Below are 24198 nucleotides of genomic sequence, written 5' to 3' on the forward strand. Positions count from 1 at the left end.
AACTGCCTTAGGAGAGGCATGTCAACCTTTTAGAATTGGGTGGTGGGGACTGCACAAAAGCCAGGAAACTACCAAATGATTAGTGGTCATACACCCAGAATGGGGAAGGGGGACTACACCAGCCCTGGCGTTATTTTCCCTCCCATTAGAATCAATGGGAACAAAGACGAACTGGTGAGTAAAAAGGAGGGAATGTAAAAAGTCCCTCCCCACCTTCTTCCCTGCCTTGCATGAGACCAGCGGGGCTTAGGAAGTGGGATTTCCTCCAACATAGAGTTTTCCTCCCCCAGTTTGAAAATCCACAGAAGAACAGCAATAATGTTCCAGAAATCAGAGTCTTTTTGCCCTCACCCCATCCTTAGTTCCTGCCCACAGAAGAATGATACACTTGTTCCAAATTTCATCTTTCAGTCTTCTCTCGTTAGACGTTATTCTTGTTTTCCCCTCTAAAAGTAAGAAGCTATTTTGATATATGATGATTTTGTATATTTTTGATATCCTGACCTCACAACAACAGTCATTGTTGAACTAAAGAAGGTATTTGAAGAAGTAACTCAAGTTACTGTGGGGTGTGGGGACAGTTTTAGTTTAGAAAAGAAGTTGAGGAGAAGACTTAAAGAAGGTTTCTAAAATCATGAGTGATGTGGAGAATATGAACAGGAGACAATTGACTTAACATCGGGGGGGGGGATGTTTGCATCATTCACTAAGACTAATAGGCAGCAGTTTTTAAAATTATTTCAATGGGATTTTTAGCCTGCCCTGTGTCAAAAGCTCAAGGAAGGTTACAACATACTTCAGTCAAAATATAAAAACCAACAGCTTGAACATTGGGAATGAAATTGAGCCCAGACACAATAACCAAACAGATTCCAAATTAATGTCTACTGTTCCAGCCTTACCCGTGTCACTAGAGACCAAATAAAAGTGGAAAAGTTAAGAGGAGAAATGAGTCCCACCCACCCCCTTTAAAAAAAAAAAAAAAAAACTTTTTCGAGAACATTGTGGATGTGATGGTTGCCCCTAGCACAAGTAGCAGCTGCTAAGAGGAGATGGACTTGTCAGCAATTATTCATGCTTTCATTACTTTCCAACTGGACTACTGCAGTGCTCTCCACATGGGTCTGCCTTGGTTGGTACAAATGCAGCAGCCAGGCTTTTGTCTGGCGCACAAATATCAGAGAATATATAACTCTGATCTTGTTTCAACTTCACTGGTTCCCTTTTTACTTTGGGGTTCAATTTAAAATGCCAGTCTTAGCCTTCAAAGTCCTAGATGGACTCAGACTTGCTTATCTCAAGGCCCATCTTTTCCCATATGGATTGGCCCAAGCTTTAAGTCCTGCCTTTCAGGCCCTGTTTTCTATGCTACCATCATGAGTAGTCAATCAAGTGAGCATGAGAAACAGGGCCTTCTCCATGGTGGCTTTATGGCTCTGGAACACTCTCTTGGTGGAGATTCATCAAGCTCCCTCTTTGTTGTCTTTTAAACAGAAATTGAGAACATTTTATTTCTGACCATATTTTAATGCTTTAAATTAGAATAACAGAATCATAGAGTGGAGCCTATTCAGATATTACTTTAAATCCGCAACTAGCAGCAGATGTTCTAACTTCTCCAGAGTTAAAACATACCCAATAGATGGCTGTCCAGACTCTGCCTCAAGACCTCCAGCAAGGGAGAGCCCACTAGGTAATTGGTTCCATTGTTGAACTGCACTTACCATCTTTTTTATTAAAACGTTGCTGCTTTTAGACTGTAATGTCTTAATGTGAATTTTGTATTGATATTGTTTTTAATGGAGTGTGTGTTTTTTCTTTAACGTAATCTGTTCTGGATGGCCTTTGAGTAAAAGGATAGGTTGTTGTTCAGTCATTCAATCGTGTTCGACTCTTCGTGACCCCATGGACCATAGCACACCAGGCCTTCCTGTCCTGCGCTCTCTCCCGGAACGTGCTCAAGTTCATATTCATTGCATCCGTGATGCTAAGCTATCTCATCCTCTGCCATCCCTTTCTCCTTCTGCCTTCAGTCTTTCCCAGCATCAGGGTCTTTTCCAGAGAGTTTTCTCTTCTCATTAGGTGGCCAAAATATTTGAGCTTCAGCTTCAGTATCTGTCCTTCCAATGAGCACTCAGGGTTGATTTCCTTTAGGATGGACTGATTTGACCTCCTTGCAGTCCAGGGGACTCGTAAGAGTCTTCTCCAGCACCACAGTTCGAAAGCATCAATTCTTCGGCGCTCAGCCTTCCTTATAGTCCAGCTCTCACAGCCATACATTACTACTGAGAAAACCATAGCTTTGATTAGACGGACCTTTGTCGGCAAGGTGATGTCCCTGCTTCTTACTATGCTGTCTAGGTTTGCCATAGCTTTCCTCCCAAGGAGCAAGCGTCTTTTAATTTCATGGCTACAGTCACCGTCTGCGGTGATCTTGGAGCCCAAGAAAATAAAATCTGTCACTGCTTCCATTTCTTCCCCTTCTATATGCCAGGAAGTGATGGGGCCAGATGCCATGATCTTCGTTTTTTTAATGTTGAGTTTCAAACCAGCTTTTGCACTCTCCTCTTTCACCCTCAACAAGAGGCTCTTTAGATCCTCTTCACTTTCTGCCATTAGGGTGATATCATCTGCATATCGGAGGTTGTTGATAATTCTCCCGGCAATCTTAATTCCGACCTGTGATTCATCCAACCCGGTGTTTCTCATGATGTACTCTGCATATAAGTTAAATAAGCAGGGCGACAATATGCAGTATGTGCCTGCCTGGACCTTAAGATCATCATCAGCGGCCCTTCTCCGTGAGCCCCTGCCAAAGGAAGTGAGGCGGGTGGCTACTAGGAGGAGGGCTTTTTCTGTTGTGGCACCCCGGCTCTGGAATGAGCTCCCTAGTGAGGTTCGCCTGGCGCCTACATTGTACTCCTTTTGGCGCCAGGTGAAGACCTTTTTATTTTCCCAGGCTTTTTAGCTTTCTAAATTTTTATCTTTGCTGTTTTAAGTCTGTATTTTAAATTCCTGTACTGCTGCTAGGTTTTATTGTGGTTGTATTGTTATATTGTGGTTTTAATGTTCTATATATTTTAAATTGTTTTATTGTGTGTTGTTTGGTTTTAATTTTTGTGAACCGCCCAGAGAGCTTCGGCTATTGGGCGGTATAGAAATGAAATAAATAAATAATAAATAAATAATAATAAATAATAAAGCCTTGTCGTACTGCTTTCCCAATTTTGAACCAATCGATTGTTCCATGTCTGGTTCTTACTGTTGCTTCTTGACCCTCGTACAGGTTTCTCAGGAGACAGGTAAGGTGGTCTGGTACTCCCATCACTTTAAGAATTTGCCACAGTTTGTTGTGATCCACACAATCAAAGGCTTTAGCGTAGTCAATGAAGCAGACATAGACGTTTTTCTGGAATTCTCTTGCTTTCTCCATGATCCAGCGAATGTTGGCGATTTGATCTCTAGTTCCTCTGCCTCTTCGAAACCCAGCTTGTACTTCCGGTAGTTCTCGGTTCGCATACTGCTGAAGCCTAGCTTGTAGGATTTTGAGCATCACCTTGCTGGCATGTGAAATGAGCGCAATTGTGAGGTAGTTTGAACACTCTTTGGCGTTGCCCTTCTTTGGAATTGGAATGTAAACTGACCTTTTCTTGTGGCCACTGTTGAGTGTTCCAAATTTGTTGGCATATTGAGTTCAGCACTTTAACAGCATCATCTTTTAGGATTTTAAATAGCTCAGCTGGAATACTGTCATCTCCGCTAGCTTTGTTGTTACTAATGCTTCCTAAGTCCCACTTGACTTCACTCTTTAGGATGTCCGGCTCAAGTTCCCTGACCGCACTATCATGGCTATCAGGGACATTCAGATCTTTCCTGTATAGTTCTTCTGTGTATTCTTTCCACCTCTTCTTAATTTCATCTGCTTCTGTTAGGTCCCTGCCTTCTTTGTCCTTTATCATGCCCGTCTTTGCACAAAACGATAGGTAAATAATAATTAATCATATCACTTTTCCAAAGGAGTAGACCCACTAGGCAGCTGCTGCTGGAGGATGTTGGCTGCTTCTGGCTTGCTAGGAGATGTCTGGTGAAGACAGATGAAACATTCCAAGGGGGAAAACAGATGTAACATTCTAAAGTGTGGTGGAAGTGTTTTTTTTCCCCCAAACACATATTTTCTGCATTCCGAGGCATTCATTCTCAGGACAGATAGAGAATGTGCATCAAATCCACTTCCACCACACACTCAGACTGTCATATCCTAAGTATGATGGAAGTGATCTGAACACTCATTCTCTGCCTTGACAACAGATGCTTCCATATGCAGCAAATGGAAATGGGTGTCAATATCAAAATGAGTTCCATCACACTTGAGGACAGAGGCAGGCAACCACTTTTGGGCTGGGGGCCAGATTGCTCCCCTGGACCACGTCGGTGGGCTGCATGATGTCCAGGGCCTAGCCCACCCTGAAACCTCACCCCTCCTTTGACATCATCTGAGCCCACCCACTTTCCCCCTTTTTCTCTGTGCAGGGAGGCATGGAGCTCCATGCCTCTGTCTGCATGGAGAAAGAGACTCAGCTGAAACACGAGGACCACAGCAGCAGATAGTATCCATTCCTTGTTCATTCTTGTTAAATCTACTGAGTCAAGAAATTAGATTATCCACTAGCTCCAATAACATGCCACTTTCCACACACACAAACACACACACACACATATATATATATATTCACACACACATACATACATATATATATATATATACACACACACACACACACATACACACACACACACATATATATATATATATATATATATATATATATATATATATTTCCCCACCCCTCGGTTCTTTTCAGCTCTATGCTCCAGCTTCTGTTGAGATACGACATGTAGTCACGAACTTCCAGAATCTCCCACATTCCTAGATACCAGTTACAGAGAGTGAGCCTTGTCTCTATATGTGGGGAGGGCCAGACTGTGGACGGGGGGCCATGGTCCCAGATGAAGAGATGTTGACGAGAGAGAACAGAGTAAGAGAAGCAGATGAACCCAGGGATTGTGGTTGGCAGAGGGAACTACCCCAAAGAAGAAGTGGCGGAACAGGGGCATTTGGGGGAGGAAAAAGTAGGTTGAAGGTGTGTTTCAAGGACTGGTAGAGGAGACAGAGAAAGGCCAATCAGAAAAGAGCTTGTATTTAACTGAGATAAGAAGCTACAGAGTAGTTGTTGATTGACTGATTGATTTGTTCCCTGCCTTTCTACCAAAATGGCACTCAAGGTGGCTTACGTGCCTCTTGAAAGAAGGGCCTCTCCTGAAGAGTTTAAGGACCAGACAGGACCTTACGGGAGAAGGCAGTCTTTCAGGTATCCTTATCCCAAGCCATATAGGGCTCTATAGGTCATAACCAGCACTTTGAATTCTGCCCGCAAACAGACGGGTAAGCAGTGAAACTGTTGTAACAAGGGAGTCACATGCTCCCTGTAATCAGCCCCTGTCAACAGTCTGGCTGCAGCATTCTGGACCAGATGAAGTCTCTGAACAGTTTTCAAAGGCAGCCCCACATAAAGCACATCACAGTAGTCTAAATGGGAGGTAACTAAGGCATCTGTCACAGTGGCCAGATCAGGTGTCTCTAGGAAAGGGCGCAGTTGGCACACTATCCTCAGCTGTGCAAACACACTCCTGGCCACTGCCAAAACCTGGCCATCCAGGTTCAAGACTGAATCCAGAATTACACCCAGACTGGCAAGCCTGAGTCTTTAGGGGAAGTCTAACCCTATCCAACACAGGTTGAATCCCTAAGCTGGGTCTGACACTAGCCCTGGGGACACACACGGAGCAACTTCACATCTGAGGGGGTCCCCAGCAAGTTGGTGGGGTTCCCCTGCTGCAGGCTGACCTGGTGGCAGCAACTGGGTCTGGCAAGCTGGTATTTTAATTTCCCATAGCTCCCCAGAGCAGTGGTACAGCAGATGGTCCAGGGCATTGTGCGAAATTTAAAATGGCAAGCAGCTTCCCAGACTCGTCCACTGCTGCCAGGCAAGCATGTGTTTGGGGGAACAGGTGGGCCAAAGCAAGTGTCAGTGCCAATAGGCCCAGCCAGGGCACTTAGGGCCCAGCTGCTGCCTAAGGGTGCTGGGTGCTGACACTAGCCCTGGGGAGATGCACAGTTGTCACAGGGCCAACTCTGAGTCCACCAGCATCCTCAGCGAGTCGAATGCTGTAGTTGCCATCTGCGAAGATCTCACCTGGGAGAAAGTGCACACATCCTCTGGTAAATTAAGAATCTGAGCAGAAGTCTGCTACACAGACTGAAGTCCAGCACTCTCTTTCCAAAATGTGGCCAGCCAGATGCCTCCATGAGTCTCACAAGTAGGTCATGAAGGCAACAGCGCTCCCTAACTGAAAGGACTATATGAACATGCGTCAGCACTGTAGGCCGTGATTTTTCAGCTGCCTCAGGAGCTTTACTCTTTCTCCTCATTCACCTCTGCCCATGCTCTGCCCCTTTTGGTATGCCTTTCAAACTGGCTGTTGCTTGATCTGTTGACCAGCTCATCAGCCATCACTGGTCTCTCTGGCTTCATCTACTTCCATAATTGACTTTCTTGCCTGGGCTAGAGATGTGATCCTGCAGGCACTTGCATCATAGGGAAAGCAGAGCAATGGATCTGTTCTTCTTTCCCAGGCACAGTAGATACCATAGGGTGTTGCACACATGTACAACTTCTCTACTGCACCTGGAAGGGGAAGAATGACAGCAAAGATTGTTCATTAGCTTGTTAAGGTATTTTAATTAACACACAATGTGGGAGTAACTCAGACCTCAAATGGCACATATAATGATCCTGATAACATTCACATTCACACATACGTCCAGTGAAATAGGAGCAATTTCTCATTGGTGTGATTCCACATGGCCAGAGAAAGTGTGTGAATATTTCAAACTCATGGGAAGGGCCAACAGAGTGGGTCTTTTGCACCTCAGCAACACACACCAGGACAGCGATGGGGGTGCTAATGAGAGTTGTGTGTGAAGTAGACAAAAGCAATCTGTTTGGCCAATCCAGCCCAAGTTACATATACAAATCCCCTTGATTTTAGGAGAGTGCTTAAGTAATTTCCATTGAAACTAATGGAACTTAACTTTGACTGGATCATGCTCAGGATAATTAACCCATATTTTCTTCCTCCACATATATTTCATAAAGTATATCAATATGCAAAGCAAACATAATATGATATGATTTTTAAAAACAAAAACAAAAACTTCCTGGGCTTTCATGATGTACACGAGGTTGTTAATTTCAATGTCATTTTATGATTTTTGGTGGAAGCAACAATATGTATGTATGCATGTATGTAAGCAAGGAGAACAAATGTGTTTTGTATGAAAATTTATACAACTCCATACATTTTTATGCTGTTTATTTGAAAATTAATTTTGGCTTAGGGCTCTGAGACAGCAAACGTTGTCAAGATTTGAGGGCTACCTGAAAAGCCTTGGGGACAGCATTACGCTTATGCATAAGAAACAGCAAAATAAAATAAAAATAAATGAATTTCCAAATACGTCATAGCTAATCCCTGGAGCTGACCTGCAAATGAATTATGGAGGTTTGGCAATGGGACTGAGTCGATCTTGTGATTTTCACAGAGAGATTTATCTTATTTTCCCAACTTATTTTCATATCTTATTTCCTTTTCTTTTCGAATTAGACTGTAAATAAAAAAAAGCACGAAGATGGAATGAAGCCCCCTTTCCCCACACTTCGATTGGATTGATAAATTAAAATGGCAAGATGAGTTTTTGTATGACCCATCCTCGAGGATTTGGGAAAATTTAGCTGATGCAAAACAAGGCATTAATTTGGAGAGGCCTAGCCTTTTACAATGCTTAGTATTCTGACAATGATGAATGGCATCAGTCCAAGCAAATGGTAATTTCACTTTTTGTGACAGTACTTTAGAGCAAAACCGACTTTCTTCACACAAAGAATTTGCAATCCTATTGAAGAAAGGCTGTACCTGAATATCAGAAATCCTTCATTGTTTAAGTATCATCTGATATTCTTGATTGGCTTCAGACTGAAGGTTGCAGTTGAATTAGGGGAGAACGGAGGTTAAGTCCTAACCTTGAAAGATTTAGCAGCCATTGAAACACTGCCTTTGGGCACTTATTGGGCCTGTATTTATAAAAAAAAAAAAAAAACTTTTCAATTCAATGAGGGGGAGGGAGAAAGCACAAAACTTGTCACATTCATCAAGTGAAGCCACTGGAAAGACATCTACAGAAGAACACCCAAAAAGCATAATCTTTCAGAAAAGCTGATAGAAATGGTAATTGGATGGGTGAAGGATAATGCTACCAAAGCATGGGTAGGAGAGAATATAGCTAAACACACACACAAAAAAAAAAATCAAGGTCACTAACGGAGAATGTAACCTTTTTAACTTATGAAAATGTACATTTGACTTTTTTATAACAAAATGTTTATCTGATACCATGTAAAACATTATGTTGATATGAAAACAGTTTTTTTGGGGGGGTGGCTTGGTGGGGGAAAAGCTGGAGATAAATTCTATTTTTAAAAGGAGTATATCATTAGTAGGTAGGATTAATTAAATGCATAGCTTTTCTGGGAGTTAGAAAACTGACATTCTGAAATACACTTTAAAAAACTGTCCCTAAGGTATTGAAAAATCCTCTTCTAAGATTGGCAGAAGTTCTAACATTGTCTTCTAACATAGGGAGCAGAAATGATGAATCATAAAAACCTGATTGCTGGCCTTCCTGCCTCCTTGTGAACAAGCTAATCAGAGCCGGCAAAGCAAGTGACATGAGTAAACAGATGAGTTGTACGTGGGTGCGAGATTGTCCCTTTGTTATCTTACACAAACACCTCTTGCATGGAATATCAGGCATTTCTGGCACATTGCAGAGCTTGTGTGTCATGGGTCCCATCCAGCTGTGCGCAAAGAGGAAGTACTGAAGTGTTGTGTCGTTCAACTTGGGTTTAATGGCACGGATGCAGGTGTCTCCTTTCCTGACGAAGACATCAGCTAAGGAGGTTTTTTTTAAAAAAAATCTGCAAAAGGTCACTTTCCACATATGTTAAGCTTTCTGAGAGTCACTTCATAGTTTACATGGCAGTCAGGTTCCACTGGTGTTAGTCACAATAAACACATAAAGAATGGAGTCACATGGCCTTAAACCAGGGGTCCCTAACCCTTTTGGGTTAGTGGGCACATCTGGAATTTTGAGAGTGCCATGGGTACTCTCACAAAATGGCTGCCATGGGGAGGGCTTGCCTATTCATAAAATTGGTGCCATGGTGGTCACAAAAGGCAAACTGGTGAGACTAAAAGAAAAGTAGGTTGCCCAAGAAGTTAAGTACAAAGCAGAGCTCCAAAATAAAACAAGTATGTTTTGTGTTTTGGTGCTGGAGGGACGAGTTTCACTTCGCAGCATGTCAGCTGCCTAATTAAAAAAAAAATAAAGAAATAAAACAAAAATCAGGTGGGGCAGGGAGCCTGGTCCATGCTAAGAGAGGTATCAGTGGGCACACTGGTGCCCATGGGCACCATTTTGGAGACCACAGCCCTAAACACTTAGAGGCAACCACTAGAGAATTGCAGTTGGCTATGGCTACCTGACATGTGTCCATTCCACATTCAGAGAAGTGTGGTTCCCTTCCAGACTGAACATCTTTACTGCCACCAACACCAGTGTGGCTGCTACACAAAATATGAAGTAACTGCAACAGTTCCTACAAGGAATGCCTCATCTACAGTCACAGGGCTAGTGCAAAGATTTTTTTTATATCCTAAGTGTGGTAGCATAGCTGTTCCTGCTCTCCCTTGTCCCCTTTTCACTCAACAGCTGACGAGTGCTGTTTACGTGCATGGAGGAGAGCAAAAATGGATGTGCAGGGCCTCGGTGACGGGGGGGGGGCAAACGAGTTTGCCTGGCACACATACATGGTGTCCTCCTGGCACATACCTGACGCACATACACACAAACATAACACCTCAATGCCTAGAGCAGTTGTCCTACTCTGATTGCACTAATTCCTAATAAACAGTGAGGGTTCTAGATCCGGGGTGTTGAGCCTCATTCAGCCTGGGGCTGAAATTCCATTACAGAGGCATTCTTGGCGGTTGCATTCTAGCAGGAGGTGGGCAAAAGGGGCAGAACCAAAATACCAAAACTGCCAGTATATTTTTGCTTAAAGCTCTTCCTGTCAACATTTCAACCTTTTAGAATGGGGAAAAACTGCACAAAAGCCAGGAAACTACCAAATGATTGGTGGTCAGGGGTAGAGGGTGGAGCCAGGGAAGGGTATGTGGCCATCGTGTGAACCCCCATTGGGACACCCCTGCCCTAGATAAACATTATGGAACCACTGTAGTTACTAAAAAAAAAAAAAAAAGGATTACAGTGTTTGCTAATTGATGTATGATAATAATACTTAGCATTTATAAAGCTCCTGATACATGTTCTAAACTCTTCACATACATTCTCACATTAAACGCCAAAACAGATATTACTTTATATGTGTCATTAGCAGCTATGCTTTCTTTTCATTTTTTTACTCTGGAGTAGGCGCAGGGCCCCCAATTCAGATCTTAAAATTCCCCCTAACCTCCGCACTAGGGTCCTGATCTGGATCGAAGGGGGTGTGCCTACTGTAGAATAAAAAATGAAGAAAAAAAGACATAGCTGCTAGACACACATTTAATGTCATATCTGTTTTGGCCCTCAGAATCCTGTGAGGTAGGCCAATATTGTTATCTCCAGGGAGGGAGGTGCTGAGTCTGAGAGAATGACAGCTTGCCTAAAGCTTCTTGGGAGTTAATGACTGAGCTGAGTTGAGATTTAAATTAGGGACTTACGGGCTTGCATTAGCCGGTATGCTGTCTCAGTTCAATTTTGGCTGTTTGGCTCCCTGGGCTGGGCAATGACAACTGCTACAGATTATCATTCAGCTGGGGCGCTTTCAGACGAGGCTTTTATTGTGCAGTCACTGTTGACTAATTCACAACATTTTATGAGGTGTGGATGCCGCTGTCTTCCATTTGTAACCCTCCCAAATTGGCCAACTCCTTGTTCCATCTTTTTTCTTATCACATTAAGGAGGAAAAGACCAGAATAGCTGCACAATGTCTTTTGATTGGTAGCGCTAGCAGCTGTCCATCTGGAAGCACCGCTAATGTTATCAGCATAGAGGCTCTATGGAACCCAGAAGTGAGACAATACATCGTTGTTCAGTGAGCTTGAAATGTTTGGTAGCAGAGCAGAGGTGATGTGCAAGGTCAGTGTTTGATAAAGGAATCTTGAGGAACAACTATTTTTTGAGACAGGGCCTAAGGCTAAAATGTATGTGACCATAAGCAGAGTGCCTTCCTTTGTGAAGGGAACCAGCTTGTGTGGAGTTTTTTTTTAACGGGCACAGTGTCTCTTAGCATGAGTAGAGTGCCTGTCATATTGAAGGAAGATCATTTTTTAAAGAAATCAGTGTAAAAACAGGGTGCCTCTGATGACCTGGGATTTAAAACATATTATATAAACTAGGGAAATAAAAGGAAAAGCACCAAATATCTGTCTATCTGGCATTACAACCAACTGACTAAAGGGATAAAATGCTGGCCAGCCCATAATACTGGTTGGTTGCCACTGCCATCATGAGGTGGCTATACAGCTTTTCTTCTGATGTATAATAAATGAATCAGGTCATATACACATGTTGAGGTCACAGCTCACCACATTCTGTGAAATCTGGATCAAGTCAAAATATGGGGTACCCTGTTCTAAAAATGTGCCCATCGTCATCTATCATTCAGATGATTAGTCATCAGGCTAAAAATAAATAGATAAGTCACCTCACTTTGGTTTTCACCCAAATCATCATAATAATTGTGCAAATGCACTCAAGGGTTAAGAGCTTCCAGTGTAAGACCTCAAGAGTACGAAGATGATGAGATCCTAAATAAGAGCTTAAAGGAGGGCTCATGTGATTTTAGATAGGAGAAAGAAAGACGATTCAAGGCCTATTAATTCAAGAAACAAAGAAGCACCCAACAAATAATATTGTTTTCCGTGTGTGTGTGTGTGTAGGGGGTGTGTTGGGGGCTTCTGTATTCTCCAGTCAGGGGGGTGGTAGGGGTGGAAGAGGTCAGTTATGGCTAGTCTATCAAGCAGTTAGGGGCTTCTCACTTACAGAGCAAATATACTCAAACATAGGATTATGTACAAATATATGTATACTTGTGTGTCTGTGTAGATGTGACAGTATGGAATTTTGCTATTTCTTACAATCTGGAAACTTTTTTTTTCTTTTCCTTAATACGGGCATCCTTTTTTTTCCCCATACCTTGGGAATGAAATTCGGTAGGGCCACTGTAAACTGATAGTTGGCCATCAGTGTTCTGTTGTATTGACTAATCTTGTGAAAGTATTTCTGCCCCATTGTATGGTGTTTCCCATGCCTTGGAGTATCTCAAAAGTAAACTCTGACAACAGGATTCCCTCCATATGCTACATGCAATGTATAAGGGGGGGGGGGATAAGAGAGCAAAAACAGAAGTGTTGAAACACTACATGTTTGAATGTGAATCATAGGAAGACACTGTGTAGGCACTGAGTGAAACAGCAGACCAGATAGAATTTCTTTCAGTCAGACTGAGCAGAGCTTTTCTTATGGCCACCATAGTAAATCAGGACCATCAAATATACTCATAATGAAGAACTGAGTGTGGATCCTTATGTAGCTGAAATGTCACAAACGACCCACACACAAGAGGGAAGTGTCAGCAGCATACTTCTGCAAACCCCAAGGTTTGCAGAAGTATAAAAAAAAAACTCTATAGCAGGCAAACCCCAAAACAGTCTAATGAGATCTGAGCAAGCTCAGTTGCCACAGAATGCTGATTGACTATTGGGGAGGGGGATGGAAAACAAAAGAGAAAGAGGGACTCGAACAGTGTCCTGGAAAGGGGCATAGCTGGCTGGCTGGCAGGCACCCTGAACAGCACTCCACACTGCAACATTTTGTTGCAGGCCACCCTTGTGAAATGGCTTATCTTTCCTTGAAGAAGTAGAACCTAGTTCAGTCAAGATGCTCCCTGAGTGGTCTTGAGCAGTTCACCACCTTTTAGGCTAAAAGCCATCTGATGGAGTTATCATGAAGATAGAATAAGAAAACAACTGTAAAAGTACTTTGTATGCTCAAAATTGCTGGAGAAATGTAAGACAATTATCATAACATATGGGCTTCAGTCCTTTTACTCCCCCCCCCATACCTTTTTTTATACACAGAAGGTCTGTTTGTTCTTTTAGGACTTCAACATAACACCCTGTCTCTTCAGCTCAGTACAGCCTATCCTTGACAGGCAGTAGAACTTGAACCCAGGTCCCAACCTGTTCAGATAGAGCTTGCCAAGTCCTGTGTGCCAAGAGCTCTCAACTGAGGTTCTGTGGTGGAGCTCCATGATGTTGCTCTCCCAACCTGGACCGTAAGGGATCAAGATAGCAGGGAAGGGTAAGATTTTTCAGAACTACAAGTTAACTTGCATCTGCTCCTGCCTTACTAAAGGTGAAGCCAGAGGAGGTGCAGATATGGCAGCAGAGGCATTTTACCAGTGTTGGGCACTTCAGAGGCATCCAACGTCCCAGGCCCATGGAAATCTGACACTGGCACTTAGAATCTTGAAACATCCAAATTTTATATGGCCTTGTAGAGGGCTGGGACCTAAACTGTGATAGTGCTACAAGGAAACTGAGGGTTATTGTTTTTTTCTGGCTTTGCCTTGTACTGTCATACGAACTGCGCTTTCTTTCATACTGTGTGTATCAACCGAACTAGGTTTTAAATCCATAGCTGCTGAGCTTCCTTTTTTCCTACTTAAAAAACACACAACAAACTAGTTTCAGTTTCTATTTAGTTCAATCCAAGTTATGTTTCTGTCAGGGACTTCAGGGGTTTCAGCCAGGAACATTGTGACCAGGCCTAATGAGATACCTGGGACTGTTGAGTCCTTAGGCCTCAGAAGAACAAGGCACTGAAGGAAATGGGGGTGTAGCATTGCCCACTAGGATTGGCAGGCAGCATAAAGCCTCACTGGGTTGGATTGGCCTGGCCTGGTATAAATGCTAAGTGCCTGCCTGGCCTGGTCCTACATAGGAAACTGCCTTGTACAAATCAGACTATATATGTCCATTTAGCTCAGTATTGTCTGCACTGACTGGAAGCAGCTCTCCAGGGTATCAGACAGGGGTCTTTCTCAGCCTTACTTGGAGATGCCAGGGATTGAACCTGGGGCCTTTTGTAAGCCTGGTCAATCATCTTCTGCTTCATATAGGATAACACACTCTCCACATGACGGCATATTGATGCGGGGATGGCTACCCATGGTCCTGACAAATTCATTTCCAAAACTAGAAGGGCTGAAACTCATAGCCTGCCTGCCTGTGACATGGGAACCATCCCCCACCCTTAAACACCCTACCACTGCCACCACACTCCCCAATACACTTGGTCTGCATCTTCATCTTCATCATCATCAACATCATCATTATTATTATTTATTCTCCATGTTTCAGTTCGGAACTCTGGCATTATGAACAGGTACAGAAGGGAGTGTTGAACCTTCATTAAGATTACGGCCTGTCAACCAAGACAAATCAATGAGAGTATTATTTCAATATATGTCTAAAGATGTTGCTGAAGTTTGTAATTACCTAGCTTAGAATACAAATGTGTCCAGCTGGTAATGTACAATTTCTATCAACTTGATATTTCCCCCGACACTTTTTCCTGGACTTGGCATGTAAAATAACAGGCTCCACATGTGCAGTCAACATTCGGGCGGAGTAGGATGCTCCTTACTTTTGATAATGCTCCCACTAATTGCTGGGAACTATGCTACCAGACCTCCTGACCATTAAGCCTTTTGTTTGGTATGAATTTGCCTCAATTATCTCAATTTCTTTCTTGAAAATATGTGCTTTATATCCCCCCTCCTCAAGATCTCAAACTTAATGTTGTTCTTGGATGAATTTATTAGGGATGGGGTTTTTCCTACTATGGCTGGTGCTGGAAACTACAGTTCCCAGGGGCAATAAAATAAGGTGCATGGGGCATCATCAGTGCATATGTGCCAACGATAAAGCTGAAGCTGCCAAGAAAGCTCCCAATCCAAACCAATTCTGAATTGGCATGATTCACTCACTGCTTACATCTGCATTGTCAAGACACCACTCCCTCCAAGTGATGCAGGGACACATAAACAACATGTATGTGCATTACCGAAGTTCCCCAGAGTTCCCAACATACTCTTTGTTTTGGTCATCCAGAGCCAAATCTTCCCTTCTTAGATCTTCTACAAACTTGCTTTTTTTATTATTTCCACTAATATTCACGTGAGTACTGAGAATCCCAATCAGTATCAGAATCTGAGTCTTGCTTATCATCTGCATTTGTTACCAAAACAATATGCAAAATCTGAACACATTTTTTGCAAAAACAGAGTCCTGTGGCTAATTAATGAAAGGCTAACTAATTTTTTGTGGCATAAACTTCCATGGGTTCTGAAGTTCTGTCCGTTTCGTGCATCTGATCAAGTAGGCTGTTATGCCACAATATCTTACACGAAATGTTATGCCACAATAAATGTTAAACATGCCACAAAACTCTTTGCTGTTTTTTGCTGCTCAAGACTAACACAGTTTGGGTACGTATCTTAGGAAAGGCAAAGAAACAGGAAATTATTTACAGGTGGCAAAGGGAGGAGGATTTGCATGTGCCTATACATGTTTCATAAGAGGACATTTTTGTGACAAAGCGCTGAATGAATTGCTAGCATATATATTAAAAGATGTATTCTAGTATGATTTCAGCATGCCAATCCATATTTTGTGCCTGACAACACTAACACCTGTCTTGCTTATGCATTCATCTAGCCCTGTATGAAAGCCTCAACGGCAAGCTTACAGTTCAGAACTAAACCACCAAAATCCGTGAAAGCTAATTATTAATAACTGAAAACAAGTGAACCAAACGTGACATTACTTTCATCTCTGAACCCACCGTACAAGGAGAGGCCAGGCCACATTAAACTGTGTGTTAATAAGCATTATTTAATTAACAGATGAAGAAGCCCCTTCAAAAGCCGCACTGGCAGATTTTGAACTTGATCTTCTCTCATTTGATGTCATGCAAGACCAGATAAATGACAAGTATTTCGAGAGTCTGCAAAAGCCCTTTCGAACAGCTGCACAGTCTTCACCCCTTCTTTGCAGCAGGTTTCTCACTTAAGAAAAAAAACACGCTTCATTACATCGCCTCTTACTTGAGCTGCAAGGGTCTATTCAAAGAAGATAAGCCTCTTAGAAATGAAGTAGCGTTGAATATAGGTTTTGAGTGACGGCAGGAAGGTTTATCCATTCAACAGACAATACTGCTTTCTCTGCATTAATCTAGGAGGCGGACAATGATCTGTTTTTAAGGCCGCATCTCATGTCTTTTCCCACAGCAGAAGGTGATTAGAGTTAGGAAACAGGGACTGTGAAAGAAAACTGAGCGCTATCTCTCCAGCCCTCCTGTTTCCTGAATGGGGAGGAGGGAAGTTCTAGGCCAAGTACATCAATCACAGATTCACAATCAGGATGTTTCTGGTTTATCAGATGCGGCTGAACAGCCTGGCAAAAGTGAGGGTACCCGGGAGGCAGGTGGGGGCATGACCCTGGCAAAGTAAATTCTATGTTATCTTTGAAGATAATGATACTAATATAATGAAAAGATTTGCTGCTGTTGTTGTTGTTGTTACTTGCGGGTTTAATAAATTCTAAGTTCTGGTCCAAGGAGAAAAATGAGATCAATCAATGGTATGAATTTAGGTCAGGAATAGGACTGCCAACTTTTCAGTGAACACTTCCTGTATAGCTTAGACATAGGCTTCAACTTCAGCTTAGGGGTGGTCTCCTGTCATTTATTTATTTATTACATTTCCTTACTCCCAACAGCCGAAGCTCTCTGAGCAGTTCACAAAATAAAACTTAAAGCCATAAAATACAATAACAGAATAAAACCATTTTTTAAAAAAAATAGAGTAAAAGTTAGCAGCAGTGCAAAGATCTAAAAATGCACTAGCACTTAAAAAAAAAACTGGAAGGCTAAAAAGCCTGGGAGAATAAAAAAGGTCTTCATCTTGTACCCAAAAGACCACAACATAAGTACCAGGCCGTCTCCTTAGTAGCCATTCACCTCACCTCATTTGGTGGGGGCACCCAGAGAAAGGCCTCTGAAGATGATCTTAGGGTCCAGGCAGGTCTATATGGAAGGAGACGCTCCTTCAGATAACCCGTCCCCAAGCTCTTTAGGGATTTGTAGATTAATACCAGCACTTTGAACTGGACCTGGAAACAGACTGGCAGCCAGTACAGATCATAAAGCACTGATGTAATATGATCAGATTGGATGGTCCCCATCAACGATGTCACTGACCTATTTTGGATGAGCTGAAATTTCCAGACCCCCCCCCCCCATGGTGGCCTCACCTAACGCGCTGTAGTAATCCAAATGTGAGGTTACCAGAGGATAACTGTAACTAGGCTATCTGTCCAGATAGGGTTGTAGTTGGTATATCAGCCTTAGATCATAAAAGGTGTTCTGTGCCACTGAGGCCATCTGTGACAATGCTGGATCCAAGAGCACCCCAAAATACAAACTTGATCCTTAAGGGGGAGTGCAGCCTCGTCCAGAAAAGGATGAATATCATTCAGCCAAGCAGAAGAACCACCAACAATGCCTCCATCTTATATGGATTGAGTCTCAGTTTATTGGCCCTTATCCAGTCCATTACCACACCCAGGCACTGATTCAGAACTTCCACTGCCTCACCTGGATTTGATGAAAAGGAGGGATAGAACTGGGTGACATCAGCATACTGGTGACACCGCAGTCCACATGTCTGGGGAACTTCCCCCAGGGGTTTTATGTAGATGTTGAACAGCATGGGGGATAGTATAGAGCCCTGTGGCTCCCCCATAGCATAGCATAACTGCAGAGCAATAATCCTTCAGCACCACCATCTGGAATCAGCCATCCAAGTAGGGGCAGAACCAGTGCAATGCAGTACTTCCAACACCCAGCCCACATAGCCTCTCCAGAAGGATAGGATGGATGATGGTGTCAAAAGCTGCTGAGAGTGCGAAGGGAGTGGAGCGGAGGGCAATGGCAGGCGAACACTCCATTGCAGCTATGTCCCATTGACACAGGCATTGCTCACTCACACCGTTCTTTTGCAACTGGGATTGACAACTGGAATGCCAGATGGAACTAGTCATGGAGCTGAACTGGGCCTTGAGGAAGCAGTTGCTGACCTGCACCATACCCTCTCTTCCCTGCCCTGCTTCTCCATTCCTAATCCAAACATTCCTTCTCCAGAAACAGTCTGTGGATGGGAGATAAAAGACAATGATTTTGTGCCCCAAATGGCTGCAGTGCCACCAACTCCATGGGCTCTTCTACAGCCAGTAAAGTGTTCACATAAGAAGACTAGATGCATAACAAAACTTTGCCGCTGCCATTGACATGGGTTTGCTCGCACTGATATGTGTAGCTCTATGAAAATGGACAATAAGAATGGCACTCAGCAGTGCGAGAGTCAGATGGTGGAGGATATACAGACATCAGATGATGACAGTCAATGTGATTAACACATATGATACCACTGCAGGCATGCTTTCTTGGTCTGAGTTGCACTATATAAGATCTATAAATAGTATATGCTATCACTAACATGTGTCTGCTACTGCCTTCTTTTGCAGCATGAAACAATGCCGCACAGATGAACATGCCTGCCTGCATCTGTATGTATTGAATGGAAGTTATTCAAATATGCATTGACTAAATAATAAATAAACGAATGCATATAATTCTTATTCAGGCCTTCACTACTTCAAATGATAATAATCCCATGCTCCAACCCATGGAGGAGCAAACGATCCTTGAAGTACCCAGGTCCCAAACCATATAGGACTTTATGTTCCCTTCCCACCCTAGTGCCAGCCCCAGGTTTATGAGAGCTCTCAGGCAAGACACCCTCAATCAGCCCTCAGTGGGGTTACCTTTTCACAACCATTGTCACTAGCTGCTCCACATCTTCTTCCTCATCGTTGCTACCACTTCTTGCTTGACAGGCAGAGAGTCAGTGAGCAAGTAAGCTGTGGTATCTATTTCTCACCACCACCATTGTCTGGGCCAGAGAGGTAGGTGAACAAGCAGGTTGCAATGGTGAAGAGGAAGAGCAAGTCCAGGAGGCTCTTGTCAGTGGGCCCTGCTCAGGTGTGAGCCCTTGGCAGGTGCCCGACCATGCTTACCCTTGATGCTAGTCCTGTCCCCTCTTATTTAGTCCTTTAAGCTGTATGTGGGCAGCCCTTCTTGCTGCTTCAAGAATCATCTATCACCTGGACGAGTCCCTTCTTGGCAAGCGGTTCCATTGACTTGGCAGGAAAAGAGAACCAGGTAGCAGCTCTGTCTTGAGAACTGCTCAGTGGGATGGCAGGCAAAAGGGGCCAAGTGGGGTGACAGCATGTTCACTGCAGTAACCCAGCCTCAATCAACACATTTCTCCCCACCTTTGTTTGAAACACTGTTTAAACTGTGAAGGAGCAGTCCCCCCTCCCACTTTAAAGGGGGAAGGATTGGGTTTAGAGGATGCACGTCCAAGGGTACATGCCTTTTGTGAATAATTTCCCTTCCTATGGTGGTAACAGGACATCATTTAAGGTGGGCAACAGACATTTTCCCTGTGTGCTTCAAAAGCCATATGATCATTCATCAGACACTCCTATAACAATGACCTGGCTCTCTGCTCCACACTCAGTGACTATTACTGTAAACATTTTTAAAGGTTTGTGTAACTAGGTGTGCAGACACAATCCACTTGCTTTAAAAGGGGGGGGCTGTTTGACCTCTGTTCATAACTTTGCCATAGTTATGAGTACGGTGGCCTGTGTGTCCTACTTTACAAGGACAGTCCTCTCTTTGAAAGCATCAAAGTTAGGTCTAAAGATAAAGCACCATAAGAAGGGAGCGCAGAGGCCGTGAAATTGCCCATCAACAGTTAGCTCCCGGACAGCAGACCGAGCATAGGTCACTTGGCTACAGTCTTCCCCACTATGCTGAGATGTATTTTTATTTATATTTAAATGATAGTGATCATTTCTAAATTTGCATCTATACCTTTAAATTAGTGTGTGCAAATTTTATGCACATCAGTGTCCTCTCTTTTTTGGCAATGTCTAAGTGGCCACCCTAATAACCATAATCCTAAAATACCACTGTTCTCTTGCAATTTAATCTTGAATAGATCCAAAAGTGGGCTTTCTGTAAATCTTCTCCCCACCACCACTGCTGAAATGTCCTCCTTCCCTGCTATTGAAATCCAAGATGGGATCCCTGATAGGCAATCTTTTCATGTCTGTTAGCAATGCACAGGCTCCCAGCAAATGTCTCCATTTACCAGGAATGACATTATTTCCTGGTCCATGGTCCCTGCTAAATTAGTGTCCATATTTTGGCCTTTGGGGAACAACATATTAAAATATTTACTTAGTATGAGTTGCTGGAGTTCTTATTCTTCAGTGTTCAGCCCCTTCCCCCTGTATCTCACACTTAAATCTCTGAAAGGGGAATGGATGCATCTCATCTTTAGTGCATATATTTTATGTATGTATGTATGTATGTATGTATGTATGTATGTATGTCTGTCTGTATTTACAATATTTATACAGCACTCCACATCAAAGATTTCGGAGCAGTGAACAACAGATAAAAGGATCAAATGTGATATTAAAACATTTTAAAAGAAACAGATTCCAAACTTAATAAACCGCGGCTGGTCACTCAAGGAAGGCCTCTCGAAATAACAGTGTCTTCAGGAGGCACAAAAGCAACACAACGCTGACACCTCCTAACCTTCAAAGGCAGGGAGTTCCACAGGAAGGGGGCCACCATGCTGAAGGCTCTTTTCCTGGTGGACTCCAACTGGGCCATGGGTCTATGTGGAACCACCAGGGACATGCCCTCTAATGCCCTCAGTGGCCGGACAAGTTGGTAAAGAAGGCTCTCTCTCAGGTATCCTGGTCCTGAGTTGTTTAGAGCTTTGTACACTAGTACTAATACCTTAAACCTGGCCTGGTAGCAAATAGGCAGCCAGTGCAGTTCCCTCAGCAAAGTTACAAGCTGAAAAGGGGCAGCTCCTGACAACAGCAGAGCTGCTGCATTTGGCACTAGCTCCAGCTTCCAGACCAGCCTCAAGAGCAGCCCCACATAGAGCGCATTGCAGTAACATATACACATATATATCCATACACCTGAATACTAAGGCATCATCTGCACACAGCCTGGCATTTCATATACCACAGCTCCTAAGGTATATTTTTAAACATTGATAACCTCTTCTAGAACAGTTACATGTTTCTAGTATATTTTAACAGAAAAGAACAAATACATTTGGGGCATTTAAAATCAAGCAGGACAATGCGGCATGCAGCAGAGCAAACAGGGTAGGACTTCAAGAACAGGAGATGGGTAGAAAAGTTGCTTAGTGGATCCTCGTTATGCGATTCAGAATATTACAAGTGTGTCCTTATTTTTCTTCTATGAAATATTGGAGGGTATAGCAATGTGATCTACTGATTTATTTATTGATTTTAAAATCACAGGGACCGTGCTATGGAAAAACAGCTACCCTACGTAGGATATAAGACCACTTTCTATCTTCTTGCTGCAGCTTCATTCTTAGCTCTTGTAACTGCACTTCTGCAATGAATGGCTTTTTGTTATTCTTATCTCTGGGCCTCCACATTCCTTAAAACACATCTGTCACAGCACAGCATGATAACCAGTTGCTAACAACTCCTGTGCATCAGTTTCCCTATCTCACTGAAAGATACTGACCTCCCAGAAAGAGACAGAGGACAGGCCAAGGAAATCTTCTGTGTATCAGATTCTGACTTGTTTACCTAGTGAGCACCCTGCTATTTATGGAATTTTGCTTGCCACTACAGTCACAGTCCCTGATTTTTTCTTCTCCTTAACATAGAAGCCCTAATTGTATTGTCTTGAGACATTATGTCTAACCTCAGGAAATTGTGCTATAGATATGGCAAACAGGTTTCTGGTTGTTTCAATCATTCCCTTATTATAAAGTCCAGCCAGTTAAGAATCCTATTCATTTGCTCACCCTGTCATCTTGATCGCATTTGAATGTCTGGGGAGCAGAAGGTGCTTAGCGGTCCCTGGATTTCAAAAGTGGGGGCAGAAAAGTCTAGGCAATGTGTTGGAGACACTGAAAGTTTTCATTTTGACTCCTTAATGAGGCCGACCTTTGACCAAGGTTGATGAGTTCCATACCTGTCCTGGTGTGTTTTCTGAAAACATTTGACATGGGTTGAAGCTTTGACGGGGGATATGACTAATGAAGTCTCGGTATAAAAATAATGGGCTGCAATTGCAAGTCATTTGCGTGAAACCAAACTCCTTAAAAAGTTGTCTCTGCTCACTTTCTGTTTGCTAAACGAGTCAATAATATGAATCAGATGGCTCCAAGGACTAGACCTCCAAATATTTCCTCTCTCAGTCTCCTTTCTATAAATTAGCTGCCATTTCATGCAATTTCGGTTGCCTCCGGGCATGCCTTAAATTGGTCTGTAGCTACTAAATGGCTGGAGCGATTGCAAAACGTGTAGGCTAATACATAATGCCTAGGTTTTTTTCCCCCTAAATGTAGAGTAACAGCTCTTCTTGTGAGGTCAAGAGGCCCATTTTGCTACTACTCAGAATGCAAGACAATTATATGCAAAGTGATGGTGGGGGAAAAATACTGAATATTTGATTTCTCCTGCAAGTTATGGAAGATCAAAAAGTTAGCGCAGGCTTTTCACCATCTCATTCTGCTTCCTCTGGGAGAGTTTGTCCCAGCCTCCATTTTCTGGGTTGACCCTTTCACATCCGCATATCTCCTTGTGGAAGCCTTGAAAAACACTAGTCAGTTATTTGAGCAAGGCATCAGAGGACCCACATACAATGGGCCATATACTATCCTAGAGCCAGCTCATCCTTCCACAATTATTATTATTATTGTCATCATCATCATCATCATTAATTACATTTATATCCCGTCTTTTTTCCTCTTTGAGGAACCCAAGGTGGCGTACATAATCCTCCTCCTCTCCATTTTATCCTTACAACAACAACCCTGTGAGGTGGGTTGGGCTGAGAGTCTGTGACTGGCCCAAAGTCAACCAGTGAGCTTCCATGGGTGAGTGGGGACTAGAACCCAGATCTCCTAACTCCCAGTCCAACACTCTAGCCACTACATTACACTGGCTCTCGATGGCTCATTAGAGACATTAAATTATCTTCCTTGTTCATTATAAACCTAATTTAAACCTAATTTATCAGGGATTTCCTTCTTTTAAAAAGATGGGGAAATTGGTTCTCAGAAAACATTGCAGACAGAGAATTTTAGAAAATGCATCGCTCTCCTTCATGCTAAAGGGGAAACGAAGTGCGGTGTCCATCAATTCTTCTACTGATCTTTTTTTTTTTTAAATCCTGAGATATATGCAAAGCCTGCTTTTGTTGACATGGAACTCGAGTTTGCAAGAAAGTCGACACCTCTGGCTGGTGTTGAGTCATGCTAACAAAATCTTAATTTTGACACATGGCTTTTGACACGACAAGACATATACTTGTGCATATATGTAAAATATATGCACAAGTGATGCAGCAACCATGTGTCTAATTTCATCTTCCTCTCTGTAGAATCGTCTAGTATAACCTACCTGTGTCCTGATATCAGATACCCATTTGTCTACTGAAATTATAGAAATTCAATAAAATAATCCAAAATATTGGTAGAAATACAATAATAAATTATTATTTCTAAATGTGCATCTTATTTGCACCTGCAAATTTTATGCAAATCTGTGTCTTCCTTTCTGGTGATGCATTAAGTGGACACACTACTAGCAAGGTGTGACTATCATGTCTGTGCCCTGTCACTTGACTGCCAAACAGGGCAAGATTTGCACGAGGAGATAAATAGGGAAGGGGGATCAGATGCACTTATGCCATGAATAAGCATGGGGAAGGGGAACAACGCAGAAGGCTAAGACCCAAT

General features: G+C 42.9%; 1 protein-coding gene across 3 annotated transcripts in view; it reads right to left on the reverse strand.

The window, feature by feature from the left end:
• The window catches only part of MECOM (MDS1 and EVI1 complex locus), a 718633-nt gene that overhangs the window by 588631 nt on the left and 105804 nt on the right, over nucleotides 1-24198 (reverse strand). The window contains exon 1 of one of the 3 annotated variants that reach the window (XM_084847473.1): nucleotides 19136-19316. The exons of the other annotated variants lie outside the window; for them this stretch is intronic. The gene's annotated coding sequence lies outside the window, so the exon portion shown is untranslated. Of the gene's footprint in view, nucleotides 1-19135; nucleotides 19317-24198 lie in introns of those variants that run through there. 3 annotated transcript variants of the gene reach the window in all.

This window comes from Heloderma suspectum, chromosome 3 (genome assembly GCF_057233095.1).
Source record: "Heloderma suspectum isolate Gila_16-S chromosome 3, 16-S_ref, whole genome shotgun sequence".
Lineage (NCBI taxonomy): Eukaryota > Metazoa > Chordata > Lepidosauria > Squamata > Helodermatidae > Heloderma > Heloderma suspectum.